We start from the raw sequence: 22,591 nt of genomic DNA, 5'->3' as shown, positions 1-22,591 counted from the left end.
AATAGAAAAATTATTTGAGATATTATTTAACTCTGAAAAACAGAATAGAAGAGACAAGTAGCTTCAAGACATCTGCAAAAGCAATTCAGTTGGCAAAGGTAGATTATTTGGCCCCAGCAAGCACTGTAAAATGCATATACATACATATATGTGTGTGTATATATAAACGTTTTAAGTGAATTGATCTCAGGATTCTGTTTGCTTCAAAATCCCTTCAGTCAAACAGGAAACACAAAGGAGCCTGGTTTGATTCCAGGGCTCATCCTTTTTAAGCTGTCAGATCTGTCCTGAAGGGAATGAGAGCCAACAAGCCAAGTATTTCCCTGTTTCTGAGAAGGACTGCATACACCACCTGCGGAATGAATCTATTGACCTTTTTCAGTTTATTCTTTCTCATTTTCAACTGTCTCCCTAGACAGCTGATTGCTGGGAATTCACATGCCTTTTGGTTTTTGTTAGCTTTAAAACTGTAGCCACCTATCTTAAATTACACTCTAGTTAGCAGGGTCTGCTTGCCAATGGACACCTGAGAGATGGGGAAGTGAGGGAAAGAGGGGTGAATTCTTTATTCTTGGGTGCTACATCATCACTTGATCCTGCCTCTGAGTTATCATTTGTACTTAAAAATCCCTTTATTTGCCATTAGAGGGAATAATTCTATAAAATGTATTCAATCAGGACACTTAAACACTTGACAACATTTTTGGCTACCATTTCATTTGGCTATCGTTACACAGTGGACTCACCTGCAGGTTTAACTAAGAGCATATCAAGATAGCCTTTAGCAGCACACCAAGTGTAATTAAAGAAAATTAACTTTAAAATGTGTATACATGTGAAAGAATATAAGTTTTTTAAAGTATATGAAGATCTACTACTAAAGTACAATTATCACAGATTCTTAGAACTTTGTAGAAGAAAGGAACCTTAGCAATTAATGACCTCTTCTCAGCCTCTTTATTTATTTATTTAATTTCTGACTCCATTGCAACATACTCAGTAACAATAGTTTGATGTAAGGAGTCTCACCTGGGAGGGACAAACATATGTACCATAGCTTAAAAAGATTCCCTTTCTCATTCTTTCTTCACAGCAAGCTCATTCATTTTTAGAGACCATTTAGTGCTAATGGTTGATAAAAGTGATAGTGTGATTTATGGACTTTGTTTTTGTTTTTTTAAATGATTTATTTGTTTTATTTTAGAGAGACTGAGTGAAGGAGAGGAGTAGAGGGAGAGAGAGAATCTTAAGCAGGCTCCACACTCAGTGTGGACCCCAATGCGGGTTGATCCCACAACACTGGATGGTGACCTGAGCTGAAATCAAGAATCAGACGCTCAGCCGATTGAACCACCCAGATGCCCCAAGACTTCTCTTGTTTTATTGACCAGACTATTGCTTCATCTTGATCTGAATGACAGAAGGCAGCCATCTACAGGGCCATGGAATACAAAACAAGTCCCCATCTGCAGAGAAATTGTGAGTACCTGTACATTGTTGAGTATCATTTTCAACCCTATAATTAAATCCCACACTTCCTCTGCTATTATTATTTAGCATTCAATTAAAAGGTTTTTATTGCCTATTAGTATTAAAGTATTTGCAATATTATCAAAAGTCTAATGGGGCACCTGACTAGCTCAGTCGGTAGAGCATGTGACTCTTGATCTCAGGGTTATAAGTTAGAGCCCCACGTTGAGTGGAGAGATTACTTAAAAAAAAAAAAAAGCCTAAAATACTGTTAATCAATTAACAATTTTTACAATACGGTATCTGACTTTGTTCAAAAGCTACTATCTGGGCTTTTGGTTTTTTAATTTTTTTTAAATATTTATTTTTGAGAGAGAGAGAGAGAGAGCAGGGGAGTGACAGAGAGAGACACACACACAGAATCTGAAGCAGGCTCAAGACTCTGAGCTGTCAGCACAGAGCTCGACCTGGGGCTCAGACTGACGAACCGTGAGATCATGACCTCTTAACATACTGAGCCACACAGACTCTTAACATACTGAGCCACACAGGCGCCCTGTAATTTTCTTTTTCTTTTTTTTTTAAATTTTTTTTTAACGTTTATTTATTTTTGAGACAGAGAGAGACAGAGCATGAACGGGGGAGGGGCAGAGAGAGAGGGAGACAGAATCGGAAGCAGGCTCCAGGCTCTGAGCCATCAGCCCAGAGCCCGACGCGGGGCTCGAACTCACGGACTGTGAGATTGTGACCTGAGCTGAAGTCAGACGCTTAACTGACTGAGCCACCCAGGCGCCCTTTCTTTTTCTTTTTAAAAAATGTTTAGTTATTTATTTTGAGAGAGAGATATCGAGCAAGGGAGGGACAGAGAGAGAGGCAGAGAATCCCAAGCAGGCTCCACACTGTCAGTGCAGAGCCCAACGAGTGGCTCAACAAGGGGCTCAAACTCACAAATGGTGAGATCATGACCTGAGCCAAAATCAAGAGTTGGATGCTTAACCGACTGAGCCACCCAGGCACCCCTGGTTTTTTAAATTTTATCACACATATTCATGTAGAAAAGTTGCAAAATACAGCTGAACAAAAAGAGACAACAATTTTTCATAATCTCATCACCTATAGAAAATAGCATTTTCCCGTATATACTGCTCGTATTCATTTTTGTCTTAAATAAGAATACTTTATTTTAAAATTTTTACCCAAATAGACTTGTTTCTACAAAGGTGAGCTTCTGAGAAACCAGCTTCCTTTGTGCAGACAGCAGATTCCGCACTAGAGGGAAGGAAGTGGCTCATATCCTGGCTAACAGGGGATCATTGTTTCTCTATCAGAACTGGCATAAAGCCTTCTTCAGCCAGAAAGACAATTATGTGACAGAATCCAAGAGTTGGGCCTGCCTTAGGAGAAAATGGCTTAAAGACAAATTTTACTCACATATGGAGTTTGTTTGGTATTTTCCATGCCTTCTTTCTAATTATTAAAAGCCAGAAAAACTTGAGTTTAAATCCCAGCTATTCCTTACAAGCCAGGTAATGGTAGATAAGTTATGAAGCCCCTTTGCCACAGTTTCTTCATCTGTTAAACAGGGACAGTAATAGTACCAACCTCACTGGGTTCTTGTAAAGACCAATGAGCTTACAGAGGTCTTACTGCCTGGCCTGCTGTAAGGTTTCAACAAATGTCGACAGCATTATTGTTGTAGTTGTGGATTGCCATGAGGATTATATGAAATACTCTATTTGAAATTCCTGCCACACTTAGGAATTATTATTACAATCCTTAGTATTGCAGGGAGGACTTGTTTTTAACCACCCACATTTCTTTGGGCAGCACCCTGGTTTTTTACTATACTCTGGTGCTATTCAATAGAACTTTCTATGATCACAGAAATGCTCCATAATCTGTGCTGTCCATTATAGCAGCCATTAGCCAAATGTAGCCATTGAGCTCTTGAAATGTGGCTAGTGCAACTGAGGGTTGAATTTTTAGTTTTAATTTTATTTAACTTTAATTTAAATAGCCACCCTAGCCTCCTGTTTCTCTCTGTTCCTACTCCTGTCTAATCGCTTCAATTGCCTTTAGGCACAAAGCAAATCCATCTGTAGGGACTCTAGTGAATGTCTCCACAGTCATATTAAATTTTGAATAACGTCATTTTCTACATAGTGTGTTCTTGATAAATGATAAATTATACTCCCACCATTAATAATGTAAAAACAAACTGGATATGTTTGCAATGTCAAGCTTCTCCACTAAGTCTGGCTTTCCACAGCATTTTGTAAACTTGCATGAGAAGAATTTAATAATCTTTTCAAAAAACATTTGGCAGCTTAGTTTAAAAGGCTGCTTTATCAAGCCCCATGTTGAGCATAGAGCTTACTTTAAAATGAATGAATGAATGAATGAATGAATGAATGAATAGCTGCTTTACAGATCTGGAATGAAAAGGGAGTACTTCTCCCTCACAGTACACAACAGGGTAATTCTTGATCTGTTCTGATTCTGTGTTGTTGTGTCAATTCTGTACTTTCCTGTGGACTTTTGCTCATAGTCACCTCTGAGCCTCAGGCTGACACCCTTCACCCACCACACCTGTTTGGTGTTGAGTCAAAACTTGACTAGGCTCCCTGAGAGCAGCCACTGAGTAACTCAGAGCCAATGGCTCACCCAGAGGTGAGTCCATAACTCATTTTCCAGGTTTCAGGGTCCCTGCTTCTCTTCCCTGTTATAAGGCCAATCTTAACTTCAGGTTCTAGATAAATCACCTGACCCTTATATCAAAGTAAAGCTATAAAACCAAAACCAGTTTTGGTTAGGTAAGCCTGGCTCTTCCCTCTCCTGGGGAAAGGCTGCCACCTGCTGTAATACATCAGCATTGGGCTTTTCCAAGGTCACTGAACAACTACTTCCTCTATTCAAATGAATGTATGCACAACCACACCTGCCTTCCCCTCTGGTGTGTCAAGAATGCAAAGAGGAGGGCAAACCATTAGGCATTCCAAAACTGAAGGGCAACAAAGCAAACTCATCCATATGAATGGTGCCCAGAAGGAATTGGCATCTCTCTCTGAATGTGAGAGCGTTCATTCCTCACCACTCAGCAACACTATTTTTTCAAATTAGCTCATAGCAACCTTCATAAAATCTCTGTTGTTAAGAGCCTTATTATTTCCTCGATCCTTCCAGTTCTATGTATCTTTATCTATTCTTCACAGCCCTAGAAAGTCGTTGGTAGGAGAAAGGATGAGAAGAGAATAAAAATTGATAGTTTATAGGGCAGTATCCCTGAGCCTTGTACTCTTTCTTCAAAAACCCTAAAACTCAATGAAATACTCTGTAGTCACGAGAACTGCTGCTGCTATACATGACATGGTTGAATCTTAGAAGCATAGTGTTAAGTGAAGTAAGCCAGACACCAAACAATAGAATAGATATTTATTATTTATTTGTATATAAACATATATATTTGTATGTAAATAAATATATATTTATATTATATATATATTTATATATAAAGTTTGCAATGTAATTTTATGTATATAAAGTTCAAAAACAGGCAAAATTAAATGAAGCTGATAGTGGTTAACTATGGGGGTGGGGTAGTGGTGGGATTTAGGACACGCTACCCAGAAATGTGGCATCTTGGCGTAATGAATATTTTAAAAGCTGAAAGAATTCGAGAAAAAGACAGAGCAGGAAGGTCACTCTGACCTCCCCCTCATCACTCCCCCTTCTCCACTGAAACAGGTCATAAAACTCATGTGACAAGTGCCCTCCCTATACCCGGAGGAAAGATTCATCCTTATCTAGGAAGACAAGGAGATGCCAAGAAGAATTCTAAGAAATAGGCCTTGCTAAGTTTCTCCCAGTTCACTGTAATTACCTCATACTCCTTAACCTATCATAGTCCTCCATAACTGTCCAGTCTTCAGCAAACCCAGCATAAAAATACATAGCTCTGTTTCCTTGGGTCTTTACTTCCTTATGAAGGCTTCAATAAGTCATGTAAAACTTCTATTAAATAAATTTTTATGTTTTTCTCCTGTTAATCTGTCCTTATAAGTTTATCTTTTTTTAATATTTATTCATTTTTGAGAGACAGAGTGTGAGCGGGGGAGAGGCAGAAAGAGAGGCAGACACAGAATCAAAGCAGGCTCCAGGCTCTGAGCTGTCAGCACAGAGCCTGACATGGGGCTCTAACTCACAAACCATGAGATCATGCCTTGAGCCCAAGTCAGATGCTTAACAGACTGAGTCACCCAGGCGCCCCTGTCTTTGTAAGTTTAATTTTCAGACCCAGTCAGGTACCCTACTTCTTCACCTTCAGCAGTAATCTGGAAAGGACATAAAGGGACTCCTGGAGTATTTGTAATGTTCTATTTTTTGACATGAGATATAGTTACATGTTTTCATTTTGTGAAAATTAGTTGAGCAATGAATTTTAAGGCATGTATGATACACATCAATAAAAAAATCCTTACTTGTTAAAGAAACTAAAGTATTCATGAGTAAAATAATATGATACCTGAGATTTTTTTTTTCCTTAGAAAACTTCAGAAAAATAACTGGGTATGGGATAGATGAAACAAAAATATAGAATTTTTAAAAAAAATTTTTTTTTACATTTATTTATTTTTGAGAAACAGAGTGAGACAAAGCGTGAGTAGCGGAGGGGCAGAGAGAGAAGGAGACACAGAATCTGAAGCAGGCTCCAGGCTCTGAGCTGTCAGCGCAGAGCCTGATGCGGGGCTCGAACCCATGAACTGTGAGATCATGACCTGAGCCAAAGTCGGACGCTCAACCGACTGAGCCACCAGGTGCCCCAAAAGTATAGAATTTAATAATTTGTTAAGCTGTAGGATAGATACATGAAAGTACATTATTCTATTTTCTCTCCTTTTGTGTATTTGAATGTTTTTATAATAAAAAGGTTTTAAAAATCATGGGTGAAATTTTAATCTTAATGTAGAGAACAACATAAAACCCAAAGTCATAAATGGGAAAAAACGATGAGGCTTCCACATCCATTCCAGCCCCTTCCTTCCATTGTAAAGGCTGTAAAATAAAATTCTGGCTTTGCTAGCCCCCTGGCATTGAGCCCCTCTGTGACCTAATGCTAGTAACCGAGGTGCAGGCAGAAATCATACATTATAGCTACATAAATAAATAATACAAATCAAAATAACAGTGAGGTATCTTTTTTCACCTGTTGGATTGATAAAGATCAAAGAGATTGTTAATACAAAATGTCGACAGTTTGAGAACACAGTAGTTGTTTTTCACTATTGGTGGAAATCTAAGTTTATATAAAATATTATGAAAGGGTAATTTGGAAATATTTATCAAAATTCTCCTGAAAGCAAAAGCAACATTTAAGTGGTAAGAGTGGGCATGGATTTGTCGTGATGACCATTGGATGATATATGGAAGTGTTGAATCACTATTTTGTACACCTGAAACTAATATAACACTGTATGTTAACTAACTGGAATTAAAATAAAAACCGAAACTAAAAAAAAATTTTTTTAAGTGGGCAGAGAGGGGTGCCGGCGTGGCTCAGTTGGTTAAGCTTCCGACCTTTGATTTCAGCTCAGGTCATGATCTCAAAGTTCATGAGATCAAGCTCCATGTCGTGATGACAGCATGAAGCCTGCTTGGGATCCTCTTTCTCTCTCTCTCTCTCTCTCTCTCTCTCTGCCCCTCCCCCTGCTCATATGCACACATGTGTGCATCCTCTCTCTCTCTCTCTCTCTCTCTCTCAAAATAAATAAATAAACTTAAAAAGAGTGGGCATGGAAAGGAGGCAACAGTTATAAGAGTGTATGTAGAATCAAAGTTAGTTAATTATATGACTGACTAACTATGGAGAAAAGGCTCCAAAATTCCTAAGGATAGTAACAGAAATAGGGAGTCAGGAGGAGACACTTGTGTGGTGGAGGAGATAAACTTTCTTTTTCTCCTACCTACTGGCAAAGATTTTTTTTTTAATTTTTTTATGTTTATTTATTTTTGAAAGAGAGAGAGACAAAGTGCAAGTAGGGTAGGGGCAGAGAGAGAGGGAGGCGCAGAATCCGAAGCAGGCTCCAGGCTCTGAGCTGTCAGCACAGAGCCTGACATGGGGCTCGAACTCACGAACTGCAAGATCATGACCTGAGCCAAAGTTGGACGCGTAACTGACTGAGCCACCCAGGTGCCCCGAAGATTTTCAAAAATAACTTAGTTTGGCAAAGTTGTAGAGAAATGGATACTTGTCATATGGTGTCCATATAAGTGATTACAACTTCTGGAAGACAATTTTACAGTATATAGCAAAAACCTAAAAAATGTTAGGCTTATTAAGCCATCAATTCCAATTCTACCTGAAGAATGTACATAAACATTTCTTACTTAATTTTTTCCCATCAAAGTCCTATATGGACATGCTACTAAAAAAATTAATTATTTTAAAAGACATATAAGGATGCAATGGGACCTCTGCTCCATCTCGTATCCATGCTGCTTTTGAGAGGCTACCACTTTCAACCTCTAGCTACTTTATCTATCATTGATCTCTTTGTGTTTAAATAATTTGTTAGCTCAGCTATTTCTTCTTTCCTTCCTTTTCTTTCCTTCCTTCTTTTTTTTTGGGGGGGGAGGATAGTTGATGCACAATGTTTCTTTAGTTTCAGATGTATAACATAGTGATCCAACAAGTTTATACATTATGCTGTGCTCACAAGTGTCCCTGCTATCTGTCACCATACAACACTATTACAGTATCATTGATATATTCCTTATGCTGTGCCTTTTATTCCTTTTACTTTTTCATTCCATAACTGGGAGCCTGTATCTCCTATTCCCCTTCACCCATTTTGTCTGACCCCCTCCACACCTCCCCTCTGGTAACCATGAGTTTGTTCTCTGTATTTATAGGTCTGATTCTGCTTTTGTTTGTTTATGTGTTTGTTGGTTGTTTTAGATTCCACTTGAGTGAAGTCACATGGTATTTGTTTTTCTCATATGACCTATTTTCACTTAACATAATACCCTCTAGGTCCATCGATGTTGTCTCAAATGGCACAATCTCATCCTTTCTTAAGGCTACATAATGTTCCATTTTGTGTATGTATGTGTATATATATACACCATATCTCCCTTATCTATTCGTCTATTCAATGGACACTTAGGTTGCTCCCATATGTTGGCTATTGTAAATACTGCTACAATAAATATAGGGGTGAATATATCTTTTCAAGTTAGTGTTTTTATTTCCTTCAGGTAAATGCCCAATAGTGGAATTATTGGATCATATAGTATTTCTAGTTTTAATGTTTTGAGGAAACTTTATACAGTTTTCAACAGAGGCTGTACCTATTTACATTCCCACCTGTAGTGCCTGAGGATTCCTTTTTGTCTATATCTCTATATCTCTATCTCTATATCCTATATCTCTATATCCTCTCTATATCTCTATCTATATATATAGATATATATCTATATCTCTATATTCTCTATATCCTCTCTATATCCTTTTTCTCTATATCCTCACCAACACTTGTTTTTTCTTGTGTTTTTTATTTTAGTCATTCTGATAGGTGTGAGGTGATATCTCATTGTGGTTTTGATTTGTGTTTCCCTAATGACTAGTGATGTTGAACATCTTTTCATGTGTCTGTTGGCCATCTGTATGTCTTCTTTGGAAAAATTTCTGCTCAAGTCCTCTGCCCACTTTTTAATTGTATTGCTTATTGTTGGTGGTGGTGGTGGTGGTGTTTTGGTGTTGAGTTGTATAAGTTCTTTATATATTTTGGATATTAACCCCTTATTGGATATGCCACTTGCAAATATCATCTCCCATTCAGAAGTTTACCTTTTGTTTTGTTGATGGTTTCCTTTGCTGTGCAAAAGCTTTTTATTTTGATGTAGTCCCAATAGTTTATTTTTGCTTTTGTTTCCCTTGCCTTAGGAGACATGTCTAGTAAAATGTTGCTATGGCTAATGTCAGAGAAGTTACTGCTGTTTTTTCCTAGGATTTTTATGGTTTCAGATCTCTCATTTAGGTCTTTACTGTTCAGCTATTTTTTGATTTATCAACTGAAAACATCCTGTTATGATAGTTGAGGATTTAGCTCTTTCCCACCTCCTCCCACTATGGTTTTATCGTAATCTTTAAATGTCACATAGCAAAACTTTTTGGCAAAATCATCTTAAGGTAAAAATGTGATTAATTCAGTAGTCAATATTTACATAATTATGAATATAAAGACTTCCAAGTGTCAAATGGCTAGCAATATATTTTTTCAAACCTACAAACACAAAACCAGGAAACCATTTATTGGTTCTTTTTTTTTTTTTTTTTTTTTCAAAAAAAAAAATCCCTGTCCTCTTTTTTTTTTTATTTTATTGAAGTATAGTTAATGCATAATGTTACATCACGTTACAGCAGAGTGATTTGACAAGTCTATGCTATGCTCACCACAAGTGTGATGATGCTCACCATCTGTCCCTCTGTCCCCTTGATCTATCTAATCAGCACTGGCTGTGCCCTTGGCTTTGAGGCTCCAGGACTTCATCTCTCATCCTCTAGCTCAGCTCTCCCATTTTCTGCACTCTGTCTTCTTTCTCAGCTGACTCTTATATCTCTTAAAGGTCTTTATTCCTCCTTCACTCTGTATTAGCGGTTGGATATAAAATTCTTAGCAAAACACAATTTCACTTCAGAATGTTGAAGATAGTATTCCATCATGTTTCTAGAATGGAATGATCCTGTTGAGAACCCTAAAGTTATTGTTTCTCCTTCTTCTTTTTTTTAATGGTTTGTTTCCCCTTCATTTTGATGCGATCATTTTCCCCCCTTTAGAAGCTTTAATGATCCTTAATCTCAGTGCTCTGATATTTCATCATCATGTCCATGTAATAGGCCTTTTTCATTCATTGGGCTGGATATTTCAACCTAGAGATTCATGTTCTTCAGATCAGATCAGTTTTCTTGGATTTTGTCTGTAATTTTTTCCTCCTTCATTTTTGTTCTATACTCTCTGGAACTCTGGATGAAAAATGGAATTTCTGCTTGATGTTTGTTAAGTTTCTTACATTTTTCCCTTATTTTCCATCTCTTTGTCTTCTTGTTTGACTTTCTGGGAGGTATCTTCAGTGTTCTCCTAAACTTCTTTTGGATTTTTTTTTATTTCAGTGGTTATATTTTTAATTTTCTTTTCTTTCTTTCTTTCTTTAGGTAATCTCTATGCCCAATACAGGGCTTGAACTCACAACCCCAAGGTCAAGAGTTGTACTCCCTACCCACTGAGCCAGCCAGGTGTCCTTATATTTTTCATTTTCAAATGCTTTTTTAAAAAGGGTTTTTTTCTTCTACGTCTCACATCATGTCTGTTTCCTCTGAGTTCTTTTTTTGTTTGTTTGTTTGTTACCTCTGACACTGTAGAGTTTTCTTAAATTTTCTGGTGATTCTTGGGTCTCTGTTCTTTTTGTGCATGAGAAAAATCAACTAAGAAAGTAAATTGAAAGCCCTTGCCAGGATGAGGAGGCAGGTCGAATGGTGGGCTTCTGTGGCTGATCATTTGGTACACTAGCCTTTTTACTGGCTGATTACCAAATGTCAGTATGTGAAAATATTTTTTTCTGAGGGTATTTAGTTTCTCCATTAAAGAATTCTCCATTCTCCTGTCTTAAACATTTTGTGAGCAAAGTATAGAAATGGACTTGAGTAACATTGACGTTATTACTACATACCGAATTTGTTTATATATTTAGGTTGGCGCAACCAAGGAAATTCAGGTTACATGTGTGTAACATGTATACCCACATTAAATAAATCATCTGGAAATACATATACCAAAAATTTAAAATTGTTATCTTAGTGTGGGTTCATAAGTGATTTTCATTTTCTTCTTTCTACAAAATTAAAATGTAATTTTTAAGATTATTTAAGTTAAACTAAATCATAAGAAACAAGCCAAGTTTTAATGTTTATTTATTTTTAAGAGAGAGAGACAGAGCACAAACAAAGGAGGGGCAGAGAGAGAGAAGGAGACACAGAATCTGAAGCAGGCTCCAGGCTCTGAGCTGTCCGCACAGAGCCCAACACAGGGCCCGAACCCATGAACTGTGAAATCATGACCTGAGCTGAAGTCAGATGCTTTACCAACTGAGCCACCAGGCACCCAAAACAAGCCAATTTTTTAAAAGGACAAAACATTTCAACAGATATTTTACCAAAGAAGATATATAGATAGCAAATAAGTACATGCAAAGATACACAATATCTTTGGTCATTAGGGAAATACAAATTAAAACTACAGTGAAAAACCACTACGCACTCACTAGAATGGCTTTTGAAAACTAAACTTACAGTAGGGGCATCTGGTTGGTTCAGTCAGTAGAGTATACAACTCTTGATCTCAGGGTCGTGAGTTTGAGCCCCATGTTGGGTATAGAGTTTATTTAAAAATAAATAGATGCTCGTGAGTGGCTCAGTTGGTTAAGCGACCAACTCTTGATTTTGACTCAGGTCATGATTTCATTGTTCATGAGTTCAAGCCCTACGGTGGGCTCTGTGCTGACAGCGTGGAGCCTGCTTGGGATTCTCTCTCTCTCTCTCTCTCTCTCTGCCCCTCCCCCACTCATGCTCTCTTTCTCTCTCACTCTCAAAATAAATAAATAAACATAAATAAAAATAAAAACAAAGCTTACATTACCTAGTGCTGGTTAGGATGCTAGTTAGAGCAGTTCTTTTTTTTTTTTCTTTTTTTTTTAATGTTTATTTTTGAGAGAGAAAGAGACAGAGTGCGAGCGGGGGAGGGGCAGAGAGAGGGAGATACAGAATCTGAAGCAGGTTTCAGGCTCTGAGATGTCAGCGCAGAGCCTGACACGGGGCTCGAACCCATGAACTATATAAGATCATGACCTGAGCCAAAGCCGGATGCTTAACTGACTAAGCCACCTAGGTGCCCCTAGAACAATTCTTATACATTATAAATGGGGATGCAAATGCAGCAACTTTGGAATGCAGTTTGGCAGTTTTTATGAAGTTACACACTTACCATATGACCACCATAATCCCACTCCTAGCTAGATATTTATCCAAGATAAATAAAAGTATATGTTCACACAAAAATCTGTTTGTAAGTATTTATAACAGGTTTATTCACAATAGCCCAAACCTGGAAACAACCCAAATCTCCTTCAACTGTAATACTTCTATACCGTGGAATGAAACTCAGCAATCAAAACAAGTGAACTATTGATACCTCAACAATATGGATGAATCTCAAATGCATTATGCTAAGTGAAAGATGCCAGACTCAAAAGGCTTTATATTTTCTGATTCCCGTTAGATGACATTCTGGAAAAGGCAAAACTATAGGAACAGAGAACAGATTGGTGGTTACCAAGGATTTGGGGCAAGGGGATGGAATAACAAAGGGACAGCATGAGGGAATTTTCTGAATGATGGCACTGTTCTGTCTCTTGATTATGTGACTCTCTGCTTTTGTCAAAATTTATAATGCTATGCATCGAAAGAGTGACTTTTATTGTGTGTAAATAAATATTTTAAATATATTAAACTATCCCTTTGTGTTGACACCAAAACAAAATAAATAAGGAGGAGTTAAGCATTTCAAAAGGATCCTATACATGCTTCCACTAAATAGCAAGACTCCTCTGGCATTAAAATATAATTAAATGTATAGGGGCACCTACGTGGCTCAGTTGATTAAGCATCCAACTTTGTCTCAAGTCATGATCTAGTGGTTTGTGAGTTTAAGCCCCACATCCTGCTTGCTGCTGTCGGCTTCAGATCCTCTGCTCCTCTCTCTCTGCCTCTCTCCTGCTCTAAATACATACATACATATATAACAACATATATACATTAAAAAATAAAATATAATTAAATTTATAAAATTAATTCATATGAAGATTTTAGAACATATCTATAGTATGTTGTCTGAATATTAGCAATTCTTAGCCCATGAAGCCGTAAGAATTGCATCTTTTGCCCTTGAAAAGATAAGACGTTGGTCAAAGAGAATCTGGATAAGACACAGTTACATCAATGCAACTCCATCCCTACTCTCTCATTCATTAAATATATGTTTATATGGGGCACCTGGGTGGCTCGATCAGTTAAGTGTTCTACTTCAGCTCAGGTCACGATCTTATGGTTCGTGAGTTCAAGGCCGGCATCATGCTCTGTGCTGACAGCTCAGAGCCTGGAGCCTGTTTCAGATTCTGTGTCTCCCTCTCTCTCTGCCCCTCCCCTACTCATGCTCTGTCTCTCTCTCTCTCTCAAAAAATAAACATTAAAAAATTAAAAACACATGTTTATAATTATTTACAAATATTTGTTGGTTGCTTACTAATAAGGAAGAGATGATAATGTAGAAAATACAGAGACAAATCATAAGTCTTATGCTTAAGGTCCAGTAGGGAAAACAAACCACGTAATGTATACCTATATTACAAAGCAGAAAATGACTAGTGTGGCATGAAGTGTGGAAGAGGGATAAAGAGTAGTGGTTTGTTTTTTCTTAGTAGTGAGGTCAGAGATCACTTCTGGAGTTTGTATATATAGAGCTGGGGGTGGGGAGTGTTAGAAAGGGCCCAGGGAAGGTAAATCAAAGAATGGAGAAAAACAAAACAAAATTAAAAGAAACCAGAGATTTTTTTTTTTACAAATATGAGAAATAGCTGTGAACACACCAGCTATCATCCTTATCATTGTCATCATCATCTAAACAGATTTGTCATATTAACTGTTTTGCTCACCACACTAATTTGCTGCCAACCTTATTTATTATAATAGCTATTCTTGTATTCTTCCAGTGGAATTTTCAGTGTTAGCTGCAAGTTCCTGTGTTCTAATCACTGGAAACTTGGTTTTGTTGAGTTTGTCATTAAATGTTAATAAGTATGATTACTCAGTTTAAAATAATACATCTTACTTCAGCCTTTTTCTCCATTCCTGCCTTTGCCATTGCAAATGGTACCCCTTAAAAATGCTGCATGAAATCATTTATTTCTCTGGTATTTCCATTATTATTAAACTTCATTTTAAATTATGTTGTTCCTGTCTCTTTCAACCAGATTAAAAGGATGAGCAGATCAATTTTCACATGCCCTCTGTAACTGTAATTTTTAGTACTTCAATCATGTCCCTTTATATTCTTTTCACTTTTGCAGGCTAAGTAATCACATTGTGTCAGTTGCTGCAGTGAAACTTGAAACCTGATCAGTGAAGAAGCTTGCAATTTAACAGAAAACAAGGCATACCAGGATCTTCTGCTCCAGATATACTTTGAGGATTCTAGTCTCTTTTTGAAAATGCCCTGACATTCCTGGTTAGTTTAGTTGTTACAATTCTTGCCCTAAACAAGTTTGTAAAGTTGTTGTTTTTTAAGGAATATTATACTTAACAACTCCTAGGCAACTCACTGTATAGTCTTATAACACTGCTTAACCATACATAATTTGTGGAAAATGACATGTGCTGGGTAAATGACTTTTCTGGTTAAGCCCTTTTATCTTTCTCTTTGCATGACTCGGAATTTTGAGTTGCTTCATTTCTAGAAATGATGCCATTACTGAGAGGAAGACACATGCTGCTAGTTGCTGTTTTGAACACACCCTTGACAATGTTTTGGTATTGTTGTCATTTGTCTTTTTTTACTAAGGACAAATAAGGACAAGTTCCCCCCCCCCCGCCCCCTGCCCTGTGTGTGTGTGTGTGTATATGTGTGTGTGTGTGTGATTGGAAATGGCAGTTAATGCCAGTTAATTGGGTCTGGTTAATTTGAGGTTTCACTGTTAGCAGACCAAATTATCTCAGCTCTAGAAACACCCGAAATAAATTCCCTTATTTTTCTTCTCATAGTCACTAGTCCTTCTAAACTAAATATTATTCACAAAGCTGTATCTTTCAACTCTTTGTGAAACCATGCCATTAACAGCTATCAAAAGCCTCTTCTATACTTCAGTTTGCCAATTCAATAGCTGGTGGTTCTGAATGCGTAAAGTCCCCTTGAATGTCAAGAGAGAACACAGGCTATGGGATATGAGGAGGATATGGGATATGAGGGCACATTTGATAGCGATTTGCACAGTCATAAGCCCTAGACAGTAAGGAAAATGGGTGGCATACCAAAAAGACACCAGTATCAGCATTAATTCCTCAAAATTCTTTTAAGTTTACCATGCACAAGCCACGGAGAAGACATACCATTATGTAGTAGTCTACTATGGAAACTAAGAGGTCCACTAAAAGGGGTGCCTATCTGGCTCAGTCAGAAGAGCTGTGACTCCTGATCTTGGGGTTGTGGGTTCAAGCCCCACATTGGGTGTAGAGATTACCTAAAAAAAAATTAAAAAAAAGAAGAAGAAGAGGTCCACTAATAGCTTGAATGGGAGCTAGTATGTCATAAATACCATGTTCATGGTTCAGGAAATAAATGATATGACATTTAATAAAAGAGATGACATCTGAGTTGATTTTTGAAGAAGGGATAAGATTTGAATAGGTGAAGGAAAACCAAGTCTGTTCAGGGGTAGTAAGGAAAGATGCATGAGGTGAGTAATGACACAAAGGCTTAGACAGGCAGGTAGGATCAAATTAGGGAAAACTTTTGCAAGTCACAGTTTGAACCTCATTCCAAATAAATGAACGTTTTCAACCAAGTCATTGGCCAAGAGCCCAGACTTTGGCATTATATAGATTGAAGCCCAAATCCTGATTCCACTTACTTTGTGTGATCTTGAGCAAGTCACTTACCCTGCCTCTCCAAGCAGCAGGTTAATAATCTCTATCTCACAAGGCTGTTATCAGGATTAAATGCAATTGAAACATGAAACACTCATTCATTCAGAAAATATTTATTGACCCTCCACCATGTATGTCCCAGACAATGAGCTTTGTACTGGTGATACAGAGATAATGGCCAAAACCCTGTCCTCAAGGAACTCATGAGGCAATGGAAAAGACAGGTAAATAAACAGAAAATTACAATACAGTGTAAGTGAGCAAAATTAGAGGAACTAAGTAACTCAGATCAGAGAAGAGGATGGTAAAGAAAGCTTACAGGGGAAGCTGTCCCTTAGGCACCTGAAAGTAGCCTCTTAGAGGTGAACTGAAATACAAGTCATTTTGCAAGGTCTGATTATTTTTATTAATGACATTACATTGTAGTTTCTATCAAAAACAAACAAAACTCTAAATGGATTTTTGTTATTTTTTGTTTAGTTGGTTGTTTTGGGCTTATTTCTTTTCTTCTTTTTGTTATTTAATTTAATTTAATTTAATTTAATTTTATTTTATTTTATTTTATTTTAATCCCAGTATAATGAACACACGGTACTATATTAATTTCAGGTATACAATATGGTGATTCAACGATTCCATACATTACCCAGTGCTCATCACAAGTGAACTCCTTAGTCCCTATCACCTGTTCTATCCATCCCCCCTCCACCTCCCCTCTGGTAACCATCAGTTTGTTCTCTGTAGCTAAAGGTCTGTTTCTTGGTTTGTCTCTCTCTTTCTCTTTATTTCCTTTGCTCATTTTGTTTGTTTCTTGAATTCCACCTATGAGTGAAATAATTTGGTATTTGTCTTTCTCTGACTGACTTATTTCACTTAGCATTATACTCTGTGGTTCCATCCCTGTTGTTGCAAATGGCAGGATTTCATTCTCTTTCATGGCTGAATAATATCCCATTGTATATACATACCACATCTCCTTTATCCATTTATCTGTTGGTGGATACTTGGGCTGCTTCCATAATTTGGTTTTTATAAATAATATTGCTATAAACATAGGATATTTACCCAAAAAATACAAAACCAGTGATTTAAAGGGATATTTTTTGGGCTTATTACCACAGAAAAGTGGTAAGGGAGAGTACCCTATTTCTCAGCTAACAAAAGGTAAGAACAGAGTCCATTTGAATCACATTAGCAGTGCAAGAAACAAGCCTGAAGCATGTGTGATAAAATTAAAGAGATTAAGGGGAAGTTGACCTAACACAAAGTAGCAAATCTGGGCTTTCACTTTTAGGAGACCCATTGTGGAAATTTGCTGGGTTTTCAGCCTATATTTATTTCCTCTTCTGAAATGGTGCCCCAGTTTTTTTTTGTTTTTTTTGTTTTTTTTGTTTTTTTTTTTTTCTGGGGAACCACATCTTTGCTCATTCTTATTTTATGTGTTCTGGTTAAATGGACTCCATTTCATTCTGGCTTCAGGATTGGCTATGATTCAGGTCCAGCCAGTTAGAGCCTCACACTGGTCACGGTGTTTGAATGGATGTATCATCACCCAATCAGAGCCAAAGGGAGGCAATCTGGGACTTTTGCTGAGCTAGTGAAAATGTGCCTTGGCTTCTACCGGTTTGAAGGTTGTAGACTGGGAGCTGCCGGCAGTCATCTTCCTATCACTGCTCACCACTCGAAGCCCGAGACTGAAGCCAGATAACATTAGAGAGCAGAGATCCTCACAGTAGAGTATAAAGTCCATGAGGGCAAGAAGCTTGGCTTTATTTTTAAATCTTTTTCATTGATACATCACTCACATGGGGAGCAGGGAGGCACAAAACAAATGTTTGAGTAAAAAATTCTTGTAAAGTGAATACACATATTTACTCCTCCCAATCACTACCCCCTCTCTCCTCTTGACCAATAGCACCATAGATCTGAGTTTTTGGATTTTATATAAATGGAATTATATAGTATACATTCTTGAGTGGTTTCTGTCACTCAACTTTACTGTAAATGTCTTTGCTGAACATACATATACACACCTTTTTTTTTTAACACATGCATTTCTATTGGATATACTTCTAAGAGCAGAATTGCTAGGTTACAGAGTGCACATATGTTTCACTCTAGAAGATATTGCCAAACTATATTCCATGGTAATTGCAACAACTTACTCTTCTACCCTTATATGTACTTGTTGCTCCATATCCTAGGCATCGTTTGGTATTTTCAGTCTTTTAAATGTGAATATGTAGTATATCATATTGCGTTTTTCTAACCAATGAGGTTGAATACATTTTCTTATGGCTATTTGGATATCCTTTTTTGTGAAATGTCTGTTCATCTGGCCATTTTTCTATTGTTTAGTGTCTTTTCTTTTTTAATTTGTAGGAAGTTAAAAATTTTTTTATATTTAGTTACTACACCTATACCATACCATATTATACTGGAGTCTTATAATAAAACCTGGTAACTGGTAGAGTATGTGCTCCTACCGTGTTCTTTATAAAAGTGTTTATCTATTTTTGGCCTTTTGCATTTCCACATATATTTAAATTTTTTTAATGTTTATTTATTTTTTGAGAGACAGAGAGACAGAGCATGAGTTGGGGAGGGGCAGAGAGAGGGAGACACAGAATCCAAAGCAGGCTCCAGGCTCTGAGCTTTCAGCACAGAGCCCAATGAGGAGCTGGAACTCATAAACTGGGAGATCATAACCCGACCCGAAGTCAGATGCTTAACCAACTGAGCCACCCAGGAGCCCCTCCATGTACATTTTAGAATCAGTTTACTATTTTCTGCAAATGCACCTATTGGGATTTTCATTGGAATTGCATTGAATCTATAAGTTGATTTGGAGAGATTGACATACTTTACAACACTGAAACTTCTAATCCATGAGCAATGTACAAATTTCCATTTATTTATCTTTAATTTCTCTCAATAAATTTCTCTACTTTTCTGTGCAGGGGTTGGTCTTGCATACTTTCATTAGATTTATTCCTCGGTATTTGGTATTTTTGGGCAATTGTAAATGGTAATATATTTTTTTAATTTTCTGCTTGTTACTCATATATAGAAAAACTATGGAATTTTTGTATAATGACTATATATATTGGTTTTCTATGGCTGCATAAGAAAGTACCATAAATTTCAAAATATCTTAGAAAACAAATTTATTATCTTACAGTTTCCACGAAGCAGTAGTCGAAATGCTAGTTAGCTAGATCTTCTGCTCAGAATCTCATTAGGCTAAAATCAAGGTGTCTGCAGGGCCTATGATCTCATTGGAGGCTGAGGGTCCTCTTCCAAGCTCCCTGATTATTGTTGTGAGGTTCCTCTTTCATGCTGGCTGTCATCTAGCAGCCACTCTGACTCCGGGAGGCCACTGCAATTTCCTGTCATGTAGCCCTCTCTCTCTGAAAAATGGCATTTTAGTTTCTTTAAAGCAGGAGACCAGTTGTTTTGTATCAAGTATCTCTGATTTATGACATCTTTGACCTCTAAACTCTTTTAAAAGTACTTACCTGACTATGTAGGGCCATTAGGATGATCTCCCTTTTAATGAATTCAGGTTCAACTGATCTTTTTTTTTTTTTTTAATTTTTTTTTTTTAACGTTTATTTATTTTTGAGACAGAGAGAGAGCATGAACAGGGGAGGGGCAGAGAGAGAGGGAGACACAGAATCGGAAGCAGGCTCCAGGCTCTGAGCCATCAGCCCAGAGCCCGACACGGGGCTCGAACTCACGGACCGAGAGATCGTGACCTGAGCTGAAGTCGGATGCTTAACCGACTGAGCCACCCAGGCGCCCCAGGTTCAACTGATCTTAATTATATCTGCAAAATTCCTTCACCATTGCCATATACCATAACACAATCATGCAAGTGAAATCTTATCATATTCACAAGTCCACCCACACTTAGAGGGAGGGGATTACATAGGGCATGTACATCAGGGGGCAGGAATCTTGGGGGATGCCTTAGAATTCTACCTACCACATTTTGTATCCAGCAGCCTTACTGGTTAATTAATTCTACTAATATATGTTAGTACACAGTTATATTATCTAAACATTATAACGGTTTTATTTCTTCCCAATTTTTATACTGTTAAAATTTCTTCTTCTTAACTTACTGCACTGGCTAGAACCTCCAGTACAATGCTAAAAAGAAGTAGTGAAAGTGAATTTGCTCATATTTTATATCATTATATTTCCAGCGCTTAAAATAGAGTATGAGGCATGGTAGCTTTTCAATAAATATTCTTAAATGAATAAATGGATGACAGCAAAGCTGGTTGTAGGGGCGGGGGAGAAGAATTGGTTCTTACTTGATCATTTGAGCCTTTAAATCTCATCATGTCCTAAGTCATCCTTAACCACAGACTTTTTAATGGCATGATGGCAATAAATGGCAATAAATTACTCCCTCCTCTTTTTATTGTTGCCCAAGTCAGATTTTTTGGTCAAGTTCAACCAAAATTTTAATTTATATCAGATCTCTCGGGGAGCCTGGGTGGCTCAGTCGGTTAAGCGTCTGACTTCAGCTCAGGTCATGATCTCCCGGTTTGTGAGTTTGAGCCCTGAATTCAGCTCTGTGCTGACAGCTCAGAGCCTGGAGCCTGTTTCAGATTCTGTGTCTCCCTCTCTCTCTGCCCCTCCCCCACTCATGCTCTGTCTCTCTTTATATTTAGATCTTTATATTAGATCTTTTGATCCACAGAATAACATGAACAAACAAACATTTGGGAGAAAAACAATGATCATGCTCGGAGAAGTTAATTATTATTATTTTTTTGAAGAGCACTTATGGAAAGTCAAACATGTTCATGTATCTACCATATTAAGAAAGTCCTCCTGGGGTGTCTGGGTGGCTTAGTCAGTTGAGCATCTGACTCTTGATTTTGGCTCAGGTCATGGAATCGAGCCCCAACATTGGGCTCCATGCTGAGCATGGAACCTGCTTGAGAGTCTCTCTCTCCTCTCTCTCAAACAAAATAAAAATTAAAAGAAAATCCTCTCTCACATCCACTTCTACCTACCACTTCATCTACCCCCACCTTTTTTTTTTTTTTAACAACTAAGCTTCTAGCAACGGTTTATTCATCTTTTATTTTTCTCCATATAACAGTCCTCAACTCATCACAATCTGCTTCCAATTCCACCATCTACCAAATTTATCTTGCTAGGATTAGTAGTGACCTTCATGCTGCTAAATCTAATGGACAGCACACATCTTGTTTGCCATAGTTGACCATTCCTAGCTTAAAAAAAAAAATACTTCTTTTCTTTTCTGTGACCTTATAGTCTCCTGGCTTTCTTCTTATTTCTCTGGCTCCTTTTTCTAGTTTTCCTTGGTTACTTTTCCTTCTCTCAGAATCTAATCTGTTAACCAGAGAAATATGATGACCACTTGGAATCAAACCAGCACTCACTGACACACATTAGTGAACTAGTTTAATTATAAAGACAAAGCCATTTACAGAAACATGTTGTTTCCTCACTGATTTGATATATGCTGGTATATGCTTATTGTACAGATTTGTGGCCAGTTGCAGGCCCCTTTTCTTTCCATTCTCTTCCCTTCCTTTCCTTTCTCTTTTCTTCTTCTGTCTTTATACTTTCAGGAATCTCATATACATCCATCCTTTCAGTTATTAACTACATGTTGACAGCTTCTGAATTTATATCCTTGGGCCTCCCTTCTGAGGTTCCAGACTCATCTATATGTCTCCTTGATATTTCCAGGTAGCTATTACATAGACATCCCAAGTTGGACATGTCAATTACTGAGCTTATGGTGCCAAATCTTTTTATCTTCCAAGGTTTCCTAACTCATTAAATGGTTCCACCACCCTCCCTGTTGCTAATGTTAGGAACCAAAAATCATCCCTAATATCCACCTATTTCTTAGCCCCTTTGTCCAACCAATCACCAAGTGCTTTCAATTCTGTTTCCTGGGATACTGCTCAAATCTGTCTACTGTCCTTTGTCTTCAGCACTACTACCTTCACCGAACACCTGGACCTCTTGGACACTGTCTTAGTCAGCTCGGGCTGCCGGGCTGCTATAGCACAATCCATAGACTGGGTAGCTCAAAAAACAGACGTTTATCTTGCAGTGAGGGAATCTGAGAAGTGCAAGATCAAGCTGTCAGCAGATTCAGTTCCTAATAAGAGCCTTCTTCCTGGCTTACAGACAGCTGCCTTCTTGCTGTGTCCTCACATGGTAGAGAGAGAGTGACCTCTTTCTTCCTCTTCTTATAAGAACACTAATCTCATCATGGGGGTTTCACCCTCATGATCCCATCCAAACCTAATTATTGCCTAAAGGTTCCACCTCCAAATACCATCACACTTGGGATTAAGGTTTCAGCCTATG

General features: G+C 37.7%; 1 protein-coding gene across 2 annotated transcripts in view; it reads left to right on the top strand.

Moving 5' to 3' along the window:
• The first annotated feature begins 1,295 nt into the window (after positions 1-1,295).
• Positions 1,296-22,591, top strand: part of VPS54 (VPS54 subunit of GARP complex) — a 169,748-nt gene continuing 148,452 nt past the window's right edge. The window contains exons 1-2 of one of the 2 annotated variants that reach the window (XM_042932427.1): positions 1,296-1,479; positions 14,647-14,804. The gene's annotated coding sequence lies outside the window, so the exon portion shown is untranslated. The remainder of the gene's footprint in view (positions 1,480-14,646; positions 14,805-22,591) is intronic. The other variant, XM_042932429.1, reaches the window with a different exon arrangement.

Source organism: Panthera leo, chromosome A3, assembly GCF_018350215.1.
Source record: "Panthera leo isolate Ple1 chromosome A3, P.leo_Ple1_pat1.1, whole genome shotgun sequence".
Classification (NCBI taxonomy): Eukaryota; Metazoa; Chordata; class Mammalia; order Carnivora; family Felidae; genus Panthera; species Panthera leo.
Note: the sequence above shows the minus strand (reverse complement) of the source record. Positions and strands in the feature narration are given on the sequence as shown.